Source organism: Pseudorca crassidens, chromosome 3 (assembly GCF_039906515.1).
Source record: "Pseudorca crassidens isolate mPseCra1 chromosome 3, mPseCra1.hap1, whole genome shotgun sequence".
NCBI lineage: Eukaryota > Metazoa > Chordata > Mammalia > Artiodactyla > Delphinidae > Pseudorca > Pseudorca crassidens.
In genome coordinates, this window is record NC_090298.1 from 167,808,777 (window position 1) to 167,821,019 (window position 12,243).

Below are 12,243 nucleotides of genomic sequence, written 5' to 3' on the forward strand. Positions count from 1 at the left end.
GCTAATGCAATGCTTCGTGTGCCAGGAGCTATTTTTTAAAAAATAATTAATTTATATTTTAAGAAAGACTTCCTGAGTCTTTTGTCTTTTTTGTTTTTAATTTTTGGCTGCGTTGGGTCTTTGTTGCTGCGTGTGGGCTTTCTCTGGTTGCGGCGAGCGAGGGCTACTCTTCGTTGCGGTGCGCAGGCTTCTCACTGTGGTGGCTTCTCTTGTTGTGGAGCATGGGCTCTAGGCGTGCGGGCTTCAGTAGTTGTGGCACGTGGGCCCAGTAGTTGCGGCACACGAGCTTAGTTACTCCACAGCATGTGGGATCCTCCCAGACCAGGGATCGAACCCGCGTCCCCTGCATTGGCAGGCGGATTCTTAACCACTGAGCCACCAGGGAAGTCCAGGATCTATTTGCTATGCGTAAACTCACGGAATCCTTGTAGCAAATCTTTGTGCTAGGTGCTATTATATATTTTAATATATTTATGTAAAAATGCCAGTATAAGAAATACATTTTAAATTTAAACTATAAAATGGATCTGTTCACATATAAATTTTAAAATTTTAATATTATTTATATCTATCTATAATACCCCATTTTACAGATGGGGAAACTGAGGCACAGTGATGCTAAGTAGGTTTTTTTTGTTTTGTTTTTTGTGGTACACGGGCCTCTCACTGTTGTGGCCTCACTCGCTGCGGAGCACAGGCTCCGGACGTGCAGGCTAGGCGGCCACGGCCCACGGGCCCAGCCGCTCCGCGGCACGCGGGATCCTCCCGGACCGGTGCACGAACCCGTGTTCCCTGCATCGGCAGGCGGACCCTCAACCACTGCGCCACGAGGGAAGCCCTGTTTTTTTGTTTGTTTGTTTGTTTGTTTGTTTTGCGGTATGCGGCCCTCTCACCGCTGCGGCCTCTCCCGCAGCGGAGCACAGGCTCCAGACGCACAGGCTCCAGACGCACAGGCTCAGCGGCCATGGCTCACGGGCCCAGCCACTCCGCGGCATGTGGGATCCTCCCGCGCCGGGGCACGAACCCGTGTCCCCTGCATCAGCAGGCGGACTCTCAACCACTGTGCCACCAGGGAAGCCCCTAAGTAGGTTTTTTTTCCCCACAAAAAAATCACACGAATTTAATGTACACATGTTGATGAGCGAAGCTAAGTGATTTGAGCAAGAATACGCGGGTAGTGGTGAAGCTGAGATTCAAACCCACGAATTCAGGAAGCCTTAAAGAAACCGGCCAAAGACACAGAGGGGAACGAGGGACCTGTGCGGGAGGGAAGAAATGGTGCGCAGGCGCAGGAAGGAAGGAGCAGTGCGCAGGCGCAGCAGGGACGAAGCGGCGCCAAGGAGTGGCGCGCAGGCGCAGGAGGGGAAGAGGGCGGTGCGCAGGCGCAGGAGGGCACTTTGAGGAAGGCCTGGTTAGCGCGCTGCCGTTCCTCGTGGTACCTGATGTGGGCTAGCAGGTGCCAGAGTGTTCCTCTGCTTGGAGCCAAGCGCTATGTAGTTGGCGTACTTGATGGCCGTGCCAGAGACCACCACAGTGATGGGTGCCTCTCTGACGAAGGAGACCTCTTGCCAGCAGGTACACCCCGCCATCCCGCTTTGTGGTTCAACGGCGGTGGTGTGAGGGCAGGCCCAGACCCCAGGTAGGTGAGAAAGACGGGGGAGGACGGGCACAGGGGCGGGGGTGTGGGGCTGATGGTGTTACCAACCAGGGATCTTGGCTTCCTTAGTCTACAGAAATTGATAGGAGGCGTGAGGAAGATTCAGGCAAGGCTTTATTGCGGCCCCTGCTGCAGCAGGAAGGAGCAAAAAATAAGTCACAAGTTCTCTTGCTTGCTGGTTCCTTATATGGTGTGGGTCCAGGGGTCGGGCGCGAGTGGTGGCTCAGGCGGTCGGCCCACCCGCTTCGTGGTGCTGTGAGGGGTTTTGGTCTTTTTGTATCTTGTTGTTTATAATTTGCCCCACCTGCTTATGCACGCAGTTTTTAGTCCCATATGGCTTCCTTGTATTTTGTTGCTCAAAGAGAGGTGTGTCCAGGTGCAGGCACTGCAGCAAAGGGTCCCAGGTCCCAGCCTGTCTCAATGCAGGCAGAGAAAGTCGAGGGAGAGTGGGGTGAGGGGAGAGGCGTGAGGGATACAGTGAGAAAGACAGGGGCTCGCTGATGGTGAAAGGACACAGGGACAGGTGGACAGACAGATGCACTGGCCCAGAGAGCAGAGGACAGCAGCAGACCCACCAGCAAGCAGGCAACTCAGTCCAACTGTTGGTCCTCTAGACCCCTCGCCTCCGGGACCAGGCGCCTCTGACAGCGAGTGACCACCTGCACACACACAGACTCCCAGCCTAGCGTCCAGGCAGAGAAACAGTGTCCCCCTATCCAAAACAAAAAATCTTGACTGGACCTCAGGGATCCCAAAGCCGGCTCAGAGACCCTGGGTCGTCTCTGCGGGGCCCAGCCCTCAAACTGGTCTGTCTGGGAGCCTCACCAACCACAGCCGGGGCCCAAGGAGCCCGCCACCACTGGCTTTCATTACTGGCGGGTGAGGTCTCTCCTTCGTTGAACTCAGCATCTTGGGCGAGGACACGGTGTCCAGGTTACTTTCACGTCTGTTCGCACTTGTCTGCGGGGCACCTGGTCTCCTGGGACTGGGCAGACAGATATTCATACAAGCAAGGTTGCAGCCGAGTGGAGGGCGGGGAGTGACCAGCGATGGGGAGGCACTGGGCTCCCCCCGGATCACGGGGCGGTCGGGGAAGGCTTCTCTGAACAGTGGGTAGGAGTTGACCAGGCAAAGGGAGCAAGAAGCATCTGAGAAGAGAGTGATGTGACCTAGACGGTTGGGGCTGGAGGATAAGGAAAAGTGGGTGGTGTGGAAGGAAATGAGACAAGACAGGGGGTGCGGGCCAGATCACGTGGGGTCCTGTTGGCCGTGTTAGTAAAGAATTGTTTTCTGGTATTTTCGGCGCCCCCCCCCCCCCAACAGCCCACGTGCAGGGATTCATCCCTGGTGGAAGCTGAAAGAGCTGGGCTCCCAGCCCCCGCCTTCCACCCACAATGCATTTTCACCCCTCTGTCTGTGGGTTCCGCAGCCCGCATCCATCCTGGCAACACAGCCTGCTGCGCCTTGGCAGAGGCCAGTCTTAGGGGGCAGGGGTCCACCCAAGAAGCCCCTTCACCCTGTGCCCCTACAGCCCATGGTTCCCAAGGTGACAGTCTCCAGGGAGGAGCTGGTGGCAGAGTCTTGGGTTCCAGTGTGAAAGCTAGAGGGATTCCAGAGTCACTGCTCAGCATTCATTGTTGGCTTTCAGAGAAGGAGTTCACGAGGGAGCCTGAAAAAGAGTAGGGGGATGGAGGAGGCAGGCTCGGAAGGTGTGATGTCATGGAGGCCAAAGAAGCAGGGGGTTTCCAAAAGCAAGGCAGGGTCAGCAGGACCCAGGGCTCCCAAAGGTCAAGGACTTTGAGTCACTGTGCCTGGGGGTTCATGCATTCATTTGCCCACCAGGCATGATCTATAGATAGTCTCCTGTGTGTGTACGGCTGCATTTTCAAATATTGTTGGATGCTGTTGAATTGATAAACTAAGAAATCATTTAAAAGCCTCTCTGGTTCCTCAAAAAATTAAATAGAATTACCATATGACCCAGGAATCTTATTTCTGGGTATATATCCAAGAGAATTGAAAGCAGGGACTGGAAGAGAGATTTCACACCCATGTTCACAGCAGCATTATTCACAGTAGCCAAAAGGAAGCAACCCATTGTCCGTTGACAGATGAATGGAAAAACAAAATGTGGTCCCATGGAATGTTATTCAGCCTTCAAAAGGAGGGAAGTTCTGACACATACTATGATGTGGATGAACCTTGAGGATATTATGCTCAGTGAAATAAGCCAGTTGCAAAATGATACATATTCCACTCTTATTATGTACTTAAAATTAGTGGCATTCATGGAGACAGGAAGTAGAATGGTGGTTGCCAGGGGAGAGGGGGTGTGGGGAGTTGTTTAATGTGAATAGTGTTTCAGTTTTGCAACGTGCACAATGATCTAATCTACTTAATCACACTGAACTATGTATTTTTAAATGGTAAATTAACATGAAATGGTAAGTTTTGTGTTTACCACAAATTAAAAAATAAGTTTAAAAAAAAGCCTTTCTGGGCTTCCCTGGTGGAACAGTGGTTAAGAATCCGCCTGCCAATGCAGGGGACACGGGTTCGATCCCTGGCCCAGGAAGATCCCACATGCCGCGGAGCAACTAAGCCCGTGCGCCACAACTACTTAGCCTGCGCTGTAGAGCCCCTGTTCTGCAACAAGTGAAGCCACGACAATGAGAAGCCCGTGCACCGCAACGAAGAGTAGCCCCCGCTCACCACAACTAGAGAAAGCCCGTGCACAGCAACAAAGACCCAACACAGCCAAAATTAAAAGCAAATAAATAAATTTATATATATATAGAAAAGCCTTTCTGAACTTAGTAGCCTGTCATTTCTTAAAGAACAGCTGTTAAGGGAACAGTGAGGCCAGGATGAGAACCGTTGAGAAAATACGTGTATTTCTCTACTGAGTTTGAGCATTTTTTGTACAATATAATCAGCTATATGTATTTCCTTTATGAGGGATAAATATTGAAAAGTAAGTAAAAAAATACTGCTGAAGATATATGCTCATCTCTGTAAAAAAAAAAAAAAAAAAGCCGATATGTTTTGAGAAATACATTGACAGTGAAGTGTCTAGTTATAATATTAACACAAAAAAAACCAGCTTTCCCATATATCAACACTAACCACCTAGAAAAAGGGAGAAATCACATCCACGATGGAAACACAAACTATAAAGTAGAATTAAGTTGACCAGAAATTATACGAGATAATTAAAGATAAAATTATTAACATTTAGGACATTCCCTGGCAGTCTAGTGGTTAGGACTCTGTGCCTTCTCTGCAGGGGGCATGGGTTCAATCCCTGGTCAGGTTACTAAGATCCCACAAGCCTTGGGATGCGGCCAAAAAACAAAATTATTAAGGTTTACTAAAGAAAAGACATGAATAAATTGAAAGAGACATCATATTAATGAATGAGAAGGCTGGATCAACATTGTAGAAGTTATTCTTCCACAGATTAATCAATATAAATGCCATTTCATTAAAAATCCCAACAGGAATTTTTATGGAACTTAGGTTGGTTTTAAAGTTTACATAGGGGGACTTCCCTGGTGGTCCAGTGGTAAAGAATCCGCCTTTCAGTGCAGGGGATGCGAGTTCGATCCCTGGTTGGGGAACTAAGTTCCCACATGCAACGGGGCAACTAAGCCCACGCACCACATCTACTGAGTTCACATGCCCCGGAACCTGTGCACCACAACTAGAGAAAACCCGCATGCCACAACTAGGGAGAAGCCTGCACAGCACAACGAAAGATCCTGCACGCCTCAACGAAGACCCCGCGCGTGCTTCAACTAAGACCCGATGCAGCCCCCCCCAAAAAAGAAAATAAATAAGTAAAATAAATAAATATTTAAAAAATAGTTTACATAGATAGTAAATTGCAAGAAAAAAAATAACAAAGGAGGTCTTGTCCTGCCAAAATCAAAACACCTTATAAAGCTATAATCATTAAAACAGCATGAAGGACTTGTAATCAGAATATACAAAGAACTCTTGTAAGCCAACAATAAAAAGACAAAGAACTCAGTTCAGAAATGGGCAAAGAATTTGAATGGACGTTTCTCCAAAGAAGATATGCATATGGTTATATGTGGTACATCCAGGTAATGGAATACTACTCAGCCATAAAAACAAACTATTGATATGCACAAATGAACTTATGTTACCTGAGAGAAGCCACTAGGACAACCACTACTGCCTGGAGGATGATGGATCCCAACCCCATTCTAACAGTCGGAAGCTAGAAAGCTAAAAACTGTATTCCCCAGAATCCCATGCAGGGAAGTTTCTGGACATAACTTGGGTTCTGCTAATCATGACTGATTTGGAAGTGCCACATGTAACAGGGAGAGACAGGTTGGTTGCCGAGGTGCTTCTGGGGCCAGCAGCAGTGGCATCAGCTTTCTGCCTTGGCCGGCAGTTTCCTGACTCAGCGGCCTCTTGAGTATAAGCAGTTTTCCTGGTCACAGCAGATACAGCGTGATTCCACTGTCAGCTGCTGTAGAGATGATGGAGCCTTCTGGACTGATGAACTAGGGCTTGTTTTCGGAACATACTCTTCCAGCCCCACCGATGATTTTTCTTTTTCAGATTTAAAAAAAAAATTATTCGTTTATATTGGCTGCATTGGGTCTTCGTTGCTGCATGTGGGCTTTCTCTGGTTGCAGCAAGCGAGGGCTACTCTTCGTTGCGGTGTGCGGGCTTCTCATTGCGGTGTCTTCTCTTGTTACGGAGCATGGGCTCTAGGCTTGCGGGCTTCAGTAGTTGTGGTGTGCGGGCTCAGTAGTTGTGGTGCACGGGCTTAGTTGCTCCATGGCATATGGGATCTTCCCGGACCAGGCATCGAACCCGTGTCCCCTGCATTGGCAGGCAGATTCTTAACCACTGTGCCACTGGGGAAGTCCATCTCCCAGATTTTTTGAGCTATGATTTACAAACTGTAAAATTCACCTCTTGTAACAGTACAACGACTTTTGATAAATTCATACAGCATGAAACGATCACCACAATCTAGTTTGGGGACACTATCACCCCAAAAACTTCCCTTGTGCCTGTTGAGATCAGTCCTGCTCCTAATCCCAGCCTCAGGAAACCCCTGATCTGTGATCCGTCAAGGTAGTTTTCCCCTTGGTAGAAATTTCACATAAATGAGATAATACAACATTGTAGTCTTTTGTGTCTGGCTTTCTCTACTTCGCACAAGTTCATTTGCATGTATCAATAGTTCATTCATTTTTATGGTTGATCAGTATTTCATTATTTGGATGTATCGTGTTTATCAAGTCAGCAGTTGATGGGCATTTGGACTTTTCCACAGCATTTGGTGATTATGAATAATGCTGCTACGGACATCCATGTACAACTTTTTGTGTGTGAATATGCTTTCATTTCTCTTGGGCATATATAGGAGCTGAATTGCTGGGTCATGTAGTAACTCCATATTTAACATTTTAAGGAATTTCTAAACTGTTTTCCAAAGTAGCTGTGCCATTTTACATTCTCACCAGTGATGTGTGAGGGTTCCAGTCCCTCCACATCCTCAGCCACACTTGGTATTATCAGATTTTTTATGTTAGCTGTCATAGTAGGTGTGAAGTGGTATCTCGTTGTGGTTTTGATTTGCGTTTCCCTGATGGCTCATGGTGTTGATCGTCTCTTCATGTGTTTATTGGCCATTTGTATGTTTTGAGAGAAATGTTCATTCAAATCCTTTGTTCATTTCTAAGTTGAGTCATTTGTCTTTTTACTATTGAATTGTAAGCGTTCTTTGTATATTCTGGCTACAAGTCCTTTAGCAGATACATGATTCTTAAATACATTTGTCTTCATTTTCAAAGCTGACATTTGTTTGACAGTATGGTTTGAAGGGCAAGAATTTTAAATTTTGATGAAGTCCAGTTTTGTCATTTCTTTCATTTATCGTTTGTGTTTTGGTGTCATGTCTAAGAAATCATTACCTAAGCTGGAACATAGAGAGTGGCATTGACATATATACACTACCAAATGTAAAATAGATAGCCAGTGGGAAGCAGCCGCATAGCACAGGGAGATCAGCTCGGTGCTTTGTGACCACCTAGACGGGTGGGATAAGGTGGGTGGGAGGGAGACGCAAGAGGGAGGGGATATGGGGATATATGTATATGTATAGCTGATTCACTTTGTTATACAGCAGAAACTAAAACACATTGTAAAGCAATTATACTCCAATAAATATGTTAAAAAAATGAAATAAAATGTGGTTTATTTAAAATGTATAAAATTTGAAGATACTGTCATAAAAATTATAAACTAAATGTAAAAAATCAAAAATTATTTTCACATTTGTTTTCAAATATTATCTTTTTTCCAAACTGTTGAAGATTATTTATAAAATTAAAAAAGACTATACAAATTGTAATTAACAAATACCAAATTTTAAGTCAAATAATAATAATAAATAAAAAAGAAATCATTACCTAATCTGAGGGCACAAAGATTTTCCCTTATGTTTTTTTCTCTCCCAACACTTTTGTAGTTTTGGCTTTTATATTTTAGGTGTATGATACATTTTGAGTTAATTTTGGTATATGGTATGAAGTAAAGATCTTAAGTTTTCTAAGTTATTTATTTATTTGCGTATTATCCAGCATTGTTTGTTGAAAAAGCTATCTTTTTTGGATTGAACTGCTTTGACAACTTTTTTTTTTAAGTATAGTTGATTTACAATGCTGTGTTAGTTTCAGGTGTACAGCACAGTGATTCAGTTATACATATATTTTTCTTTTTCATATTTTTTCATTATAGGTTATTAAAAGGTATTGAATGTAGTTCCCTTTGCTATACAGTAAATCCTTGTTCCTTATCTATTTTATGTATAGTTTGTATCTGTTAATCCCATACTCCTAATTTATCTCTCTCCCTCTCCTTTTCCCCTTTGGTAACCTGTGCATCTGTTTCTGTTTTGTATATAGATTCATTTGTATTATTTTTTATTTATTTTTATTTTTTGATGGTTCATAAATATTTATTAAAATTCAAAGTTGGAGAATTCCCTGGTGGTCCAGTGGTTAGGGCTCTGCGCTTCCACTGCAGGGGGCACAGGTTCAATCCCTGGTGGGGGAACCAAGATCCTACATGCTGTGCAGCGTGGCCAATAAATAAAATAGGCTTTAAAAAAAATTGAAAGTTGTTTCCTCTCCTATCCCATGAGCATCCATCCAGCTGCCTGTCAACTGTTAAGATGCATGACTGCTGTCATAAATGCCCTTTGCTTAAAACTTCTTGCTCCCTGCGTTGTAGCCAGTACCTCTCTTGACACCTTTATATAAAAGATATCCAAAACTTGCACCCCAAGCAAGCCATCCATGGATAAAAACGTGTACCCAGGATCAAAAAGTTGGCCCGGACAGGTCAAGGATTCAAGTCCACCCCTTCAGCTTTCAGCTTAGTACCTACATAGTGCTTAACTTCCTGCATAGTGCCTGTTTGCCCATGGATACAGCATTAAGCTTGTGCTTTAAGACCCCAGCAGCAGTTCTCATCCCTTTGGTACACAACTGTCCACCAGAAGCCATCAAAAGCCACATTGCATTCATGCCTGGCACCCATGCCTGGCACCGTTCCAAGAGCCGTCTTGTACCTTCTAAAGCTGTATTATTTTTTAGATTCTACATATAAGTGATATAATATTTGCGTTTCTCTGTCTGACTTGCTTCACTAAATATAATATTCTCTAGGTCCAACCATGTTGCTGCAAATGGCAATATTTCATTATTTTTTATGGCTCAGTAATATTCCATTATGTGTGAGATGTGTGTGTGTGTGTGTGTATACACACATGTATATATATATATAGTCACATCTTATTAAGCCAATCATCTGTTGATGGGCACTTGCGTTGCTTCCATGTCTTGGCTGTTATAATTAGTAGTGCTATGAACATTGAGGTGCCTGTATCTTTTTGACTTAAAGTTTTTGTTTTTTCCATATATATACCCAGGAGAGGAATTGCTGGCTTATATGGTAGCACTATTTTTAGTTTTTTAAGGGCTCTCCATACTGTTTTCCACAGTGGCTGCACCAATTTACTTTCCTACCAACAGTGTAGGAGGGTTCCCTTTTCTCCACACCCTCTCTAGCATTTGTTATTTGTAGACTTTTTGATGGTACCCATTCTGACCCGTGTGAGGTGGTACCTCACTGTGATTTTGATTTCTCTAATAATTAGCGATCTTGGGCATCTTTTCATGTGCCTGTTGACCATCTATATGTCTTCTTTGGTGAAATGTCTGTTTGAATCTTCTGCCCATTTTTTTTGATTGGGTTGTTTGGGGTTTTTTGACATTGAGTTGTATGAGCTGTTTGTATATTTTGGGTATTAACCCTTTGTTGATTGCATTGTTTGCAGATATTTTCTCCTATTCCATAGGTTGTCTTTTCGTTTTGTTGATGGTTTCCTTTGCTATACAACAGCTTTTAAGTTTGATCAGGTTCCATTTGTTAATTTTTGCTTTTATTTCTTTTGCCTTGGGAAACTGATATAAGAAAATTTATGTCCCAGAATGTTTTGCCTATGTTCTTTCTAGGAGTTTTATGATGTCCTGTCTTATATTTAGGTCTTTAAACCATTTTGAGTTTATTTTTGTATATGGTGTGAGGGAGTGTTTTGATTTCATTGATTTACATGTAGCTATCCAGCTTTTCCAACACCACTTGTTGAAGAGACTGTTGTTTCTTCATTGTATATTCTTGCCTCCTTTGTCATAGATTAATTGACCGTAGGTGTGTGGGTTTATTTCTGGGCTCTCTATTCTGTTTCATTGATCTATATGTCTGTTTTTGTGCCAGTACCACACTGTTTTGATTACTGTAGCTTTGTAGTATGTCTTAAGTCTGGAAGGGTTATGCCTCCAGCTTTGTTCTTTTCCCTCAGGATTGCTTTGGCATTTCTGAGTCTTTTGTGTTCCCATATAAATTTTAGTATTATTTCTTCTAGTTCTGTGAAAAATGTCATGGGTAGTTTGATAGAGATTGCATTAAATCTGTTGGTTGCTTTGGGTAGTATGCCCATTTTAACAACATTAATTCTTCCAGTCTAAGAGCATGGGATATCTTTCCATTTATTCGAATCATTTTCAGTTTCCTTTATCAGTGTTTTACAGTTTTCAGTGTATAGGTTTTTCTCCTCCTTGGTTAACTTTATTCCTAGGTGGGTTTTTTTGTTTTTGTTTTTGACACGATTTTAAATGGCATTGTTTTTTTTAAAATTTTCTCTTTCTGATATTACATTGTTAGTGTAAAGAAATGCAACCCATTTCTGTATATTAATCTTATATCCTGCTATCTTGCTCAATTCATTTATTCTAATAGTTTTTGTGTGGAGACTTTGGGGTTCTCTATATATAGTATCATGTCATCTGCAAATAGTGAGTTTTATCTCCTTCCTTCCAATTTGGATACCTTTTATTTCTTCTTCTTTTCTGATGGCTATGGCTGGGACTTCAAATTCTATGTTGAATAGAAGTGATGAGAGTGGGCATCCTTGTCTTTTTCCTGAATTTAGCAGAAACGCTTTCAGCTTTTCACCATTGAGTATTATGTTGGTTGTGGGTTTGTCGTAAGTGGCTTTTATTATGTTGACATATGTTCCTTCTGTACCCACTTTGGTGGGAGTTTTTTTTATCATGAATGCATGTTGAATTTTGTCAAATGCTTTTCCTTTGTCTATTGAGATGATCATGTGATTTTTGTTTTTACTTTTGTTAATGTGGTGTATCACATTGATTGGTTTGCATATGTTGAACCATCCTCGCAACACTGGAATGAATCCAACTTGATCATAGTGTATGATCCTTTTTGTGTATTGTAGGATTCGGTTTGTTAATATTTTGTTGAGGATTTTTGCATCTGTGTTCATCAAAGATAACATCCCGGGGGCTTTCCTGGTGGCGCAGTGGTTAAGAATCTGCCTGCCAATGCAGGGGATACGGGTTCAAGCCCTGGTCTGGGAAGATCCCACATGCTGCGGAGCAACTAAGTCCATGCACCACAACTACTGAATCCCGCGTGCCTAGAGTCCATGCTCTGCAACAAAAGAAGACACCGCAATGAGAAGCCTGGGCACCGCAACAAAGAGTAGCCCCTGCTCGCCGCAACTAGAGAAAGCCCGCACCCAGCAAGGAAGACCCAATGTGGCCAAAAATAAATAAATAAAAATAAATTTAAAAAAAAGATAATGGCCTGTAATTTTCTTTTTTTGCAGTGTCTTTGTCTGGTTTTGGTATCAGGGTGATGGTGGCTTCATGGAATGAATTTGGGAGTCTTCCCTTCTCTTTAATCTTTTGGAGTAGTTTGAGAAGGATGGGTATAAGTTCTTCTTTGTATGTTTGGTAGAATTCCCCAGTGAAGCCATCTGGTCCTGGGCTTTTGTTTGCAGGGAGTTTTTAAACTACAGATCCTATTTCACTTCTAATGATCTGTCTGTTCAAATTATCTGTTTCTTCTTGACTCAGTTTTGGCAGGCTGTATGTTTCTAGAAATTTGTCCATTTCTTCTAGGTTGTCCAGTTTGTTGGCATAAAACTGTTCATAGTATTCTCTTGT

At 43.3% G+C, this 12,243-nt stretch overlaps 1 long non-coding RNA gene across 1 annotated transcript; it reads right to left on the bottom strand.

Moving 5' to 3' along the window:
- Nucleotides 1–8,638: 8,638 nt before the first annotated feature.
- On the bottom strand, nucleotides 8,639–9,284 carry LOC137220939 (uncharacterized). Its single transcript, XR_010941844.1, has 2 exons — nucleotides 9,025–9,284; nucleotides 8,639–8,983 (listed from the first exon to the last, which is right to left on the bottom strand). It is a non-coding gene; the product is annotated as an uncharacterized lncRNA (long non-coding RNA).
- Nucleotides 9,285–12,243: the final 2,959 nt, after the last annotated feature.